Source organism: Haliotis rufescens, unplaced genomic scaffold (genome assembly GCF_023055435.1).
Source record: "Haliotis rufescens isolate VD_foot unplaced genomic scaffold, xgHalRufe1.0.p SCAF_5, whole genome shotgun sequence".
Lineage (NCBI taxonomy): Eukaryota > Metazoa > Mollusca > Gastropoda > Lepetellida > Haliotidae > Haliotis > Haliotis rufescens.
The window spans coordinates 20825731-20838740 of NW_025964223.1; positions in this window are offsets into that span (position 1 = coordinate 20825731).

Consider the following 13010-nt stretch of genomic DNA (forward strand, 5'->3'; position numbering starts at 1 on the left):
GTCGGAAAGCGCACGTTAAATCTCCAAAGTAAGTAAGTAAGTAAGTAAGTGAGCTGTTGATATTAGATGGATATATTTACATTTGAGATGTGTCGTCAAGACTCAACTCAACTCAACCGTTTAAAGTGTTGTTATAAGCTGTCTAACTATTGGGACGTCTAACTAATGGGAGGACACCGTCTTGGAGCAACACAGACACATCCTGTTCACGGACACTTGTTGCATTTCATGCGTGCTGACTGACAGGTAAGTTTCAATATCTATTCAATGCTTTAAATTAAGTAAAGCTTTTCATTCAATCTGGTAAAGGTACTTTGTAGCACAAGATAAGGTGTATACATTTTCAAGTTGAAAAATTAAAGTCTGGGAGTATTTGCAAAATGTTTGCAGATACACGATTTATATACTGAACCGCGAAAGAAACGTCAGCATGGATAGATATATGAGAAACCTTATTTGTCCAAACACTGTAAACATACTTTGAGACATATTAAAAAGATGAAGCTTGGCAGAGCTGATCATCAAGGTTGAAATTATAATGTCAAATGTACTTAAAGTGAAACACAACACTAGTCTCTGGGAAAATGGCATTACAAGTCAGTATCTCGTGTGTCCGCCACGTGCATTGATGACTGCCGTGCAAGGTCGATACATGGAATTGATGAGGCGGTTGGTGAAGGCCATAGGCACTTGAGCCCACACTCTGAGGAACGCCTGACGCAGTTCAGCTGCAGTTGTCGGTCTTGGTCGGAAGCTTGACCTATGAGACATATTATCGTCGTGAATGGTCGTATTCATAAACACTATTGTCATGAATGCTGTGATCGTATTTACAAAAGAAATCCAAGCATGGCTTCCGAAGTTAGAACCCAAGTAAATACTTACTCAAAGCGTATTTCAAATGCAGTTTTTTTGTGATATGTTCGAAAATTTGTTACGGCTTTCCGTAAGGTTTGAAATATGAGCATTTTCTTAGGCGGAGAAACACTTTTTAATTGTTCACTTCGGATTTCATGGGTATGTATTTGAATAGTTTTTATAGGCTCCTGTTAAAGATGAAGAAGGGAGATAGTTCTATGGATATACGACTTCTTTTTTTACAACGAATGCGACGTTTCGGTGCAGATACCAACGCCGTTAACAAGTCACTTCATGCATATAGAACCGTCCCCGGGGTACTCTAGTGACGTATTGTATTAACTAGGGACCCTCCTGAACACAAGACTGTCACCATGTTACTCTAGTGACGTATTGTATTAACTAGGTACCCTCCTGTACAAAAGACTCTCACCATGGTACTCTAGTGACGTATTGTATTAACTAGGTACCCTCCTGTTTACAAGACTGTCACAATGTTACTCTAGTGACGTATCGTATTAACTAGGTACCCTCCTGTACAAAAGACTGTCACCATGTTACTCTAGTGACGTATTGTATTAACTAGGTACCCTCCTGTACAAAAGACTCTCACCATGTTACTCTAGTGACATATTGTATTAACTAGGTACCCTCCTATACACAATACTGTCACCATGTTACTCTAGTGGCGTATTGTATTAACTAGGTACCCTCCTGTACACAAGACTGTCACAATGGTATTCTAGTGACTTACTGCAATAACAGGGTACCCTCCTGTATACCCGGGGTACACTGATATTCGTTGTTAAGCATTTTAAAAACCAATACTTAAAGGGGCACATGGTTGTTGCCTTTGTTATTGTTTTTCCCGTGAGTACCCGGATGATGTAGCAGAACCGTAGACAAGTTAGCAACCCGTGCTGCGCAATTTGTAAGCGCATTTGTCATTTTTATTGATAGTATAAGGGCGTATTGTCACATTGAACAACAAAATGAAATACAGTTTTGGAGATAATGAGGAATGTAGGTATCTTTGTGGGTAGCATCGGTAATGGTGACGAAGTCACTTGCTTGGTAATTGTGCGATTTTCGTTTACACTATTTTGACTTGCAAAATAAAGTAAATATTTCTCCTGAGCATTGCTTATTTTATCGTGTTTATATTTTTACAGTTAAAATGCGCAAAATGTTCACTTAGGAAATTAATTAAACGCCTGAATATTCAATTATTTTACAAATTGACTGAAAAATATGTCAAACTGTATTATTATGACAACGAATTCAAAACATTTTTATGGTTAATATCATCACCAAGAGACTGAAAATGTTACGATGAAAAGTACATTTCTATATTGTTTGGCTTCTAATCCTACATAATCTAATGTGATGTTTTTAGGTCCCATTTATCGTCTTAATCAATTTTGGTCAATCTGTTAGAGAAATGGACAGATTTTTCAGTCAAAATGACTGAAATATTTACACATTTTTATAAATTGCCTGAGAGAATCACATTTTACAAATTGACTGTAATATATACACGCTTCCCCCCCAAAAAGACTTGTGAAAACAACGTCTATCGCGCATTGAAGAATTTCCCAACCAAGACGTAGAGGAACAAGAATGAATCTGTCCCATACTACTGCAAATTCAATTCTTTATTTCAGTATAAAGGCCATAGGCCCACGTACAAATACTCATTGAAAACTACAGTATGAGGCAGATGACAGAGGGTGTTAAGTGACAGTATTTCGGATTGCAAGTGCTTCCAGTATATACTTAACACAATTAGTTACAATACTAGTGCGGTTACAAGATAATAGTGTATTATATTTAAATAAAGTAGGATTGGAAGAGTAATAAATAGGTAAATACTTATTTCTTAAATATCTGTATCATGGGCAGACAAGCATAAAATGAAACTCATCTTCAATTTCCTGTAAATTACAAAATCTGCATTGCCTATTACAGTACTCTATACCGCATCCTCTACCTAAATTTACCATCAATGGCAACTCGCCAACTCTTAACGAACAAAACTACTGCAAATGAAGGAAAACAAAATGCGAATATCATAATTACAACCTACCAAATGTATGTGTATAATTTTAGGCGGCTTCCTTGTTCGAGGAATATATCCGTGAATATCCACACAAAGGAACAATATCCCAAACGTCTGTAGCTGTACAAAGAAACGTATTCGATGTCACGTGTCTCTGTAACAATCAAATATTTTTAAATATATATATCGTTTCGGGATATTATCACCCGTGTTCGTTTCTCAACTGATCACTTAGATTGTTTCAGCTGTTTCACATAGGTGTCAAGTCTCAAAGGTCGGCTGAGAAAGCCCACGTGACGACTGTTTTCATAACGTCCACGGTTCCTAAAAAAATCCATTGAGTTAGATAACAATGAGCAATCAATCAACGTATTTGAACAAAGTATGTTGTTTTTACATCGGCACCTCACGCAAGGACATGAGTGTATTCCCTTTGTTTTAGTAAACCTAGACATGTAAACACTCACATATCCACCGTGCAAGATAACAGTGCAAGATAACAGTGATTAATCAATCAATGTATTTTCTGTTAATCCTTTGATGACTACGAATGATCCGCTGATTTACAAAAAAAGTAAATCAACTGATCATTCACTCTTGCTGGGTTGCCACGTGCATATTACATAACACACATTTCACCTCACTTCAAACCTGGATTTAGATTGAATAATTACACCAGACACAATAAATCCTAAATGGGAACCTTCGTCAGGTATTCGGAGTGGTGCTACCACTAATTATACCTGTAATAAATTCATTAACTGAGCATCAAGTGAATGACGACAAATACACAAGTGTAAGGTTATACCAGAAAACATGGATGACAACAAGGGAGTAGTAATCGTATTGTCGACGCAATCCGAAATCCGAAAATGCTTTCACTGCATTGATACTTTTTTTAAACTAGAACAATCAGGGGTATTTCCAAATGACGACAACCGATGAGCTCCGCCGTTCTTTTTGTCTGTTTGTTAAGGCTGAAGAAATTAATTAACATGCGCCCTTTTTCGAAATCTTTATAGATCACGGTCAACCAATCAGTGATCCAAAATGCGTAAAACAAATATTGCCTCCAAGTTTATTTAGCTGTCCTTGCAGACGGTAGCCCAGACTCTTGTCACGCTCAGTTGCGTTGCGTATCATCCGGGTACTCACGGGAAAAAAAACAATAACAAAGGCAACAACCAGTCCCGGGGAATTGCTTTAGATCAGTGCTCCTTTATTAATGCTGACGGGGGCACGGGTGGCCCAGTCGTCTTAGGCGCCGCGATTCGCTGTGCAGAGTTGCGTCCCTTGGGCACGCCAGAAACCTATGATTGTGGGTTCGAATGCCGGTTCGCCCCAATTATGTTTCTAGGTTTGTCAGCACCATAACCGTGCTCGTGGGTTTCACCGAAGTGGTAAACGTCTGAGACCTGCATCACTTCGGGCGTTCCTCCCACATGAAGCTGACACGCCGCGATATAACTGGAATCCTGTTAAAAGCGGCGTTAAACCCAACTCACTCACTCACTATTAATGCTGACATTTCAGTTCAAATCATATTGATAAATCTGTCAATATAACATGTTCCATGTAATAGATGTATTGACAAGCACTGCTTGGAACGCCAAGACATCCGATGACCTGTGTCGATCATGCATCTCTATCATTCACATCAGACGATGTTCTTGACAGTTAGTGATTCATAACTTCACCTTTTGAAAATCCGTTATTGAATGCTGACATTGGAGTTCACATCATATTGATCACTATCTAGCTAGTTAACATTTCAGCATGCGCGTGGAATGGGTAACACAAGAACAACACAATGTGTATTAAAACCATAAATAAAAAGTTCCATGTCACATTGTTATTTGGAAGTATGTACATCACTCTCTTATTATATTTTTACTTAAACGACTACACAATCTGCATGATCAGTGAATGTTCTGGTTCGCCTCATTTAGCTATATACACGCTGTGTAATATGAATGTTGAGTGAATGATCCGGTTCGCCTCATTTAGCTATATACACGCTGTGTAATAGGAATGTTGAGTGAATGATCCGGTTCGCCTCATTTAGCTATATACACGCTGTGTAATATGAATGTTGAGTAAATGACCCTGTTCGCCTCATTTAGCTCTGTACACGCTGTGTAATATGAATGTTGAGTAAATGACCCTGTTCGCCTCATTTAGCTATAAACACGCTGTGTAATAGGAATGTTGAGTGAATGATCCGGTTCGCCTCATTTAGCTTTGTACACGCTGTGTAATATGAATGTTAAGTGAATGATCCGGTTCGCCTCATTTAGCTTTGTACATGCTGTGAAACATAAATGTTGAGTAAATGACCCTGTTCGCCTCATTTAGCTCTGTAAATGCTGTGTAATATAAATGTTGAGTAAATGACCCTGTTGGCCTCATTTAGCTCTGTAAATGCTGTGTAATATAAATGTTGAGTAAATGACCCTGTTCGCCTCATTTAGCTCTGTAAATGCTGTGTAATATGAATATTGAGTAAATGACCCTGTTCGCCTCATTTAGCTCTGTACACGCTGTGTAATATGAATGTTGAGTAAATGACCCTGTTCGCCTCATTTAGCTATATACACGCTGTGTAATAGGAATGTTGAGTGAATGATCCGGTTCGCCTCATTTAGCTTTGTACATGCTGTGAAATATGAATGTTGAGTGAACGACCCTGTTCGCCTCATTTAGCTCTGTAAATGCTGTGTAATATAAATGTTGAGTAAATGATCCTGTTCGCCTCATTTAGCTTTGTACACGCTGTGTAATATGAATGTTGAGTGAATGATCCGGTTCGCCTCATTTAGCTTTGTACATGCTGTGAAATATGAATGTTGAGTGAACGATCCGGTTCGCCTCATTTAGCTTTGTACATGCTGTGTAATATAAATGTTGAGTAAATGACCCTGTTCGCCTCATTTAGCTCTGTACATGCTGTGTAATATAAATGTTGAGTAAATGACCCTGTTCGCCTCATTTAGCTTTGTACACTGTGTAATATGAATGTTGAGTGAATGATCCGGTTCCCCTTATTTAGCTTTGTACATGCTGTGAAATATGAATGTTGAGTGAACGATCCGGTTCGCCTCATTTAGCTTTGTACATGCTGTGTAATATAAATGTTGAGTAAATGACCCTGTTCGCCTCATTTAGCTCTGTAAATGCTGTGTAATATAAATGTTGAGTAAATGACCCTGTTCGCCTCATTTAGCTCTGTACATGCTGTGTAATATAAATGTTGAGTAAATGACCCTGTTCGTCTCATTTAGCTCTGTACATGCTATGTAATATAAATGTTGAGTAAATGACCTTGTTCGCCTCATTTAGCTTTGTACATACTGTGAAATATAAATGTTGAGTGAACGATCCGGTTCGCCTCATTTAGCTTTGTACATGCTGTGTAATATAAATGTTGAGTAAATGACCCTGTTCGCCTCATTTAGCTCTGTACATGCTGTGTAATATAAATATTGAGTAAATGACCCTGTTCGCCTCATTTAGCTATCACTAACAAATAGTGATAATACAAACATGTGTTAACCATCCGGTCGGAAATGTTGCCTAAAGTGAACCTTTACCCACAACGTCTGTATCCGGTTATATAATATTAACGTTGCCCCCTAGTACTAGTATCGTAGGTGGGGAAACATATTTCAACATATTAGTAAATTCACAACATGTATCTCTTTCCAGCAAGTCACGATGAGGTTGGAATCAAAACGAACCGTGTTATTGATGCTGGGTCTGTGTGTTTCATTGTATCTTGTGACACGGTATGGCAGTCGAATGGACCGTGTAATCAGCCCACACATGCTTTCACATGGATATGTACCAGAAGCAAACAGAGTAAACGGCACATCAGTGAAACTTGACATTCAGTGTTTGGGAGCAGGGCCACATGAGGCAGAAGATCTGTTCTTTATGGTATGTAAAGAGTTTGCTTCGTTGCTACAACCACCTGGAGAAAATATATCATAAGTTTCTATTGAGGAGATTCATGACAAAGAATTGTGTGTTCACTAATCAAACGCTATCTAGTATTTTACAAGAGGTGCTTTATGCTTTTTACCATGATAATTACTATCTTAAATTTTCAAAACGACATTTAGATTTAAAATCTTCATCTTTTTTTCCTATAACTGAAAAGAATGTCCGTGTCTAAAGAAAATCACAGTGATCAAGCTAAAACTTACCTCGTTCGCTTTGGCTGTTATTGTCTAAATGAAATATAAAACAAATGCAATGATGGTTTCACATATTTGTTACCATACACAATTCTTTTCAAATTCATCAGAAATCGTATGTTAGGCTAGACTGCTTGATTAATGAAATATATATAGGGATAGTTGACTATTGGAAAGAAGAAGTGACCCCTCTTGTCTCCACGAAGGGGATCCTAGTTGGTGCCCATGCAGATGCCAACTTATTGCCTGAATGTCTTGCTCCCAAATCATGACACAGATGTTATCAATGAGAAAGTTCAACATTTCACATATTGTTTTCTCAGTAAACTTCCTGATGACATTTGCTTTAATTCCTGACAAATTGTCCTGAACCCTTGAAGAGAGATATGTAACTATATCTATCATCCCCATGTTTAGTAACAACTGCCCCATGGATCAAGGCATGGATTGTTTCCTTAAGTGTGTTATGTGGGATAGTGGTGTACAAAGATGAAACTCAGGCGTTTAATTAAATTAAAGCAAATCCTGGGAGCTTTTGAGACTCCATATGGTATTAATTCCACTTCCTTTGTCCTTCCTTTGAGACAGGGAGTTGGTACATATGCGTGTGTGTTTTTGTAGAGCTTTGGAATCCAGTACAAAAGAGGAATGGACTTATCTTCAGGGTTTGGAGTCAAGCAAACGATTATAGTACTGATGCATGGTTTTGTCAGGTTTCTCTCTCAGTTAAGATGCAGGCCTTAAATGTGACATTATTATCCCCCGCCACGAAGTGGAAGGGGGAAATAGGAATGGGTACCGTCCGTCCGTCAAATTTCGTTTCCGGAGCAGATTTCGAAAACAGTACCATATTTCTTCACCAAACTTGGCACATAGATAGGTCTAGTGGTGAGCTGGTGCCTTTTGATAGTTTGGGATTTAAAAAAACACATTTCGAGTTTCCATGGCAACGACTTTGACTTAGACTGAAAATGGCGGTGGTCCTCGTTTCCGGAGCAGATCTTGAAAACAGTACCACATTTCTTCACCAAACTTGGCACATAGATAGGTCTAGTGGTGAATTGGTGCCTTTTGATAGTTTTGGATTTAAACATTTTTTTTTGCGAGTTTCCATGGCAACGACTTTGACTTGGACTGAAAATGGTGATAGTCCTCGTTTCCGGAGCAGATCTTGAAAACCGTACCATATTTCTTCACCAAACTTGGCACATAGATAGGTCTAGTGGTGAACCGGACCTTTTGATAGTTTGGGATTTGAAAAAAATAATTTCTTCACCAAACGTGGAACATAATGTCATCTCGCAGTAGTGAATACATTTCCTTTCTTGTTGGTAAGTTCGAATTCTGCATCGCTTGTGCGTATGTTCCTCCAAAAGTGTCATGGACACGGTTGTTGCATTCACTGACTAACTTCATGCAGAAACACAACTAATTACAAATACAACAGTGTAACTGATCTTAAACCTACTCAACTGTATTAACACTACCTCCTATCCTGTATATATTCTTGTCAACTATACTCTGTACTTGCTTGATAACGGTGTTAGAACCTACACCGAAACCATCGCTCCTAATTGTAATAAAGAAGTCGTTCGTCCATATGTCTCATCCTTACTCATTACAAATACATATTCTATCATAAACTGCAGATGGCAAAACAACACCAGTAATAACTTTTTTTAGCGCTGTAATTAGGCCATTTACAAAAAAGGCCCAGTGAACATAGTTTACAGGAGCTAATGCATTGCATGTCATATTGGCGGGGGATACTAGTATGAATATTTCATGCTTGTTTGATATGTCACGTATGTCGAGTTGTTTGATCAAACGATTCATGTTGTGATGTTTACATATGATGGTCATGCTATTTGAGTTCTTGTCAGTGGCAACAACTACCAAGATTCCGTGTAGGGCAGCCAGACTTTGTATAACAGCTAGCTGGGACAGAATGGGTTTATTCCAATTCTGTTTCTTCTTTTTCAGTTTGTGCATTCTAACATTTACAAGATCATTCTACCATTTACTTAACCCACACTTGAAGACATTCAACAGGCTCCTCTTCTATTTTGGCCCATTTTCTGGCATATGGTTTGATAGCATCCATGATGACTTTAAAGTTACCAATTGAAAATAAACACATGAATGATCACCGTTTTGTAATACTCTGTTTTAAATCATAGGAGAGACCCAAATACCTGCCGGAATTTAAGAACCCCTGCTGGTACACAAAGGCGGATGGGAAGTTACGTCTCAAGTGCATGCCTTACTACCTATTCTGGGCGTGTGCAAGGCGGGAACCACCGACCTCGCCTACCGCATAAGGGCCCATGAAGACGTCCTCGGATGCAATGATTGTTTCAATCAGAAGGAAATCTTTTACTGGTGCCGTAGAAGATATGGTAATGCAAGCATTATATTAATACTTCTGTGTATGGAATGGTGAGTGATTGACAAGGGTTTTAAGAACACTGACCATCAAAGTGTATTAGTACATATACACCAGTAGGATCGGTCTTTACAATTTATTTGTTTCACTTTAGACATACCTCTCAGACAAATGTTGGTATAGTGTAGTGCCCAAAGGGTCACAGTTACGACGACTCAATTTGAAAATATACTGAACAACGAAAGCTCCTGTGACACTGAAACTGTGACATAGACTTGTTTGAAAAATACTCCAAAATATTGGATGAGGGACATAGTACAGAATATATATAGTAGGTGGAGGATTAACAGTAGAGGATTAACAGTAACACAAATTGCATACATGAGTGGGATAACATTGGTAGGTGTTGACAACAAAGGGATAATGCTGTCACAACACGATGGACAGAGAACACATAGGTGGAAGCCAATAGGGACATGAAGTCAATAAACAGGATAAGTGATTATTGTTTGTTGAGTCCATAGTAGGCGGGTGAGATGAAATAGCCTTGATCTCTGTTGATTGATGGCTGGTGGCTTCTGTGCTTCTCTTAGTTTTCTTTTAGTGAAATCATGGAGGTTGTTGGCGAGGATTTGGACGTTGTCCCAGTTGATGTTGTGATTGGGACAGTTACTGATATGGTCCGAGATGGCTGATTTGCTGTCGGATTTAATGGTGGAGGTTTTGTGCTCTTTCCTTCTGGTGTTGATTGGGCGGGATGTTTCACCTACGTAAGATTGTCCACAGTTGCAGTCAATTTTATAAACTACACCTTTAGGTTCTTGGGGTTTGGTGGTGTTCTGCCGTTGGCTCTTAGCAGGGTGTTGACAACAGAAGTAGTCCACATTCACCGCCACAAGCCATCAATCAACAGAGATCAAGGCGATTTCATCCCATCTGCCTACTATGAACTCATCAAACAACAACCAATTATTCTGTTTTATTGGCTTCGTGTCCCATTGGCTTCCACCTATGTGCTATCTGTCCATGGTGTTGTGACAGTATTATCCTTCTGTTGTCAACACTTACTCATGTTATCTCACTCATGTATGCAATTGTTGTTACTGTTAATTCTCCACCTACTATATATATTCTGTACTATTAGCAGGGATAAACTAAATAAAGAAATAAAATTCTCCAAAGAAATCAGACAAGACAACCTAGAAATAAATCAACCTTACACCATAGAAGAACTAAATCACGTACTAAACAATAGAAAAAAAAGGAACAGCCCCTGGCCTGGACCTCACCTCTTACCAAATAATCAAACACTTACCTACCAAACTACTCCAAACTACTCCAAACTTTACTTAAACTATACAACCTAGTTTACCTAAACGGACAGGTCCCATCCTCATGGAAGGAAGCTCTAGTAATCCCAATACCTAAACCAAATAAACCAGCAGATCAGGCAAACTCCTATAGGCCCATATCCCTAACCTCAAATCTCTGCAAAATAATGGAACTTATGACTAAAAATAGGCTACAGCACTACCTAGACCAAACCAACATCATAAACCCCGACCAAAGCGGCTTCACTCCTGGCCGATCAACTCTCGATAACCTTGCCCGACTAGAACAGGATATAAAAACAGGACAGCTAAACAAGCAATACACCATAGGCATATTCCTCGACTTCTCTAAAGCTTTCGATATGGTATGGCACCACGGGCTAATACAAAAACTAAAAAAAATAGGACCAAAAGGCCAAATAATAAACTTCATCCAAGATTTCCTAAACAATCGCAAAATTACCGTGGGTATAGACCATACGCTATCGGACCAGTGTCCCCTAGAAAATGGCACTCCCCAGGGCAGCATTCTCAGCCCAACCCTCTTCAATATAATGATAAATGATCTATTCGAGGGCTTATCCCCTAAACTAAACACTTCAAAATTCGCGGATGATGGAGCCCTATGGATCCGCACTAAAAGCATTAAAATGGCAGACAACTTAATCCAAAAATCTCTAAATAAAATACAACAATGGGCAGACAAATGGGGCTTCTCCCTTAACTCAGATAAAACAACAGGAGTAGTATTCAAACATAAAAACATGAAACCTGCCTACCCAATCCTCCAGCTAAACAACCAAACAATCAAATTCCAAAAACAAACCAAATTCTTAGGACTTATGTTCGATCAACACCTCACCTGGGAGGCTCACGTCCAAAACCTAAAAACTAGATGCAGCAAAGACCTTAACACATTAAGATGTCTCACCGGCTCCAACTGGGGAGCCTCCAAAGATACCCTCCTCTCACTATATACAACACTAATTAGATCAAAACTAGACTACGGCTGCGCCATATACAATACCCTAAACAACTCTCTAACTAAAAAACTTGACTCAATACAATACCAAGCCCTTAAACTAATTACACGCACCCAACATGGCACCTCCTACACCTCACTTCAGGCCCTTACAGGAGAAATGCCACTAAATCTACGCAGGGAACATCTAAGCCTTAATTTCTGGGCCGCGTCCCAAACAAACCCTCTCATCCAAAACCTAATTAACCAAAACATTAGCCCAAGAAACCAAGCTCTAGCTCGCAAACACCCCTTACTCACCCCAATATCCCAAAGAATAACTAACTACCTCAATGAACACCAAACTCAAAATCTTAAACAAAACTGCAAAAAATCAAATATCTTCACCCCTAAACTCAAAATACCCCAAATAGACACAACGCTAACTAACCAAATAAATAAACAAACCGACCCAAACATAGCTAAAACCACCACACTTTCATACATACACGAAAATTGGCCAAATTGGTGTCACATATACACTGACGGATCTTCAGACCCGATCTCCAACCACACAGGTTTCGGAGTCCATACCACACAACCAGTTATATCCACCCAATCTTACCGACTCCCTAACAACCAATCTATATTCACGGCCGAACTTATGGGCATGGCCTCAGCCCTGCATAACCAACAATCAAAAAACAACAAAAAAATCCTAATTCTCACTGACTCGCTTAGTGGGCTACAAGCCCTCCAAAACAAAAATACCAAAAAACGACCTAAATTAATAAACCAAATACTTAAAAGCTCCAACGACCTAACAAAAGCAGGCAAACAAATAACCTTCTTGTGGATCCCCGCCCACGTAGGAATTTACGGCAACGAAAGCGCCGATAAAGCAGCTAAATTATCTCTCAAAATACCAGAAATAAGCCTAAACCTACCCATCTCAAAACCAGAAATTAAAAGTGTAAACAAACAAAAAATAACCAAAAAATGGCATAATCAATATCAAAACTCAAATAGCCAAATCCAAAAAGTGCTCAGAAAACCACTAGCGAAACCTAAAATCCTACACCCCTCAAAAAAAATTGACAGATTAATTACAAAACTCCAAACAGGACACACGAACCTAAATAACCACCTAAAACAACTTAAAAGACACACCACAGGCAACTGCCCCCACTGCAAACAACCCGAAACCACAGAACACGCA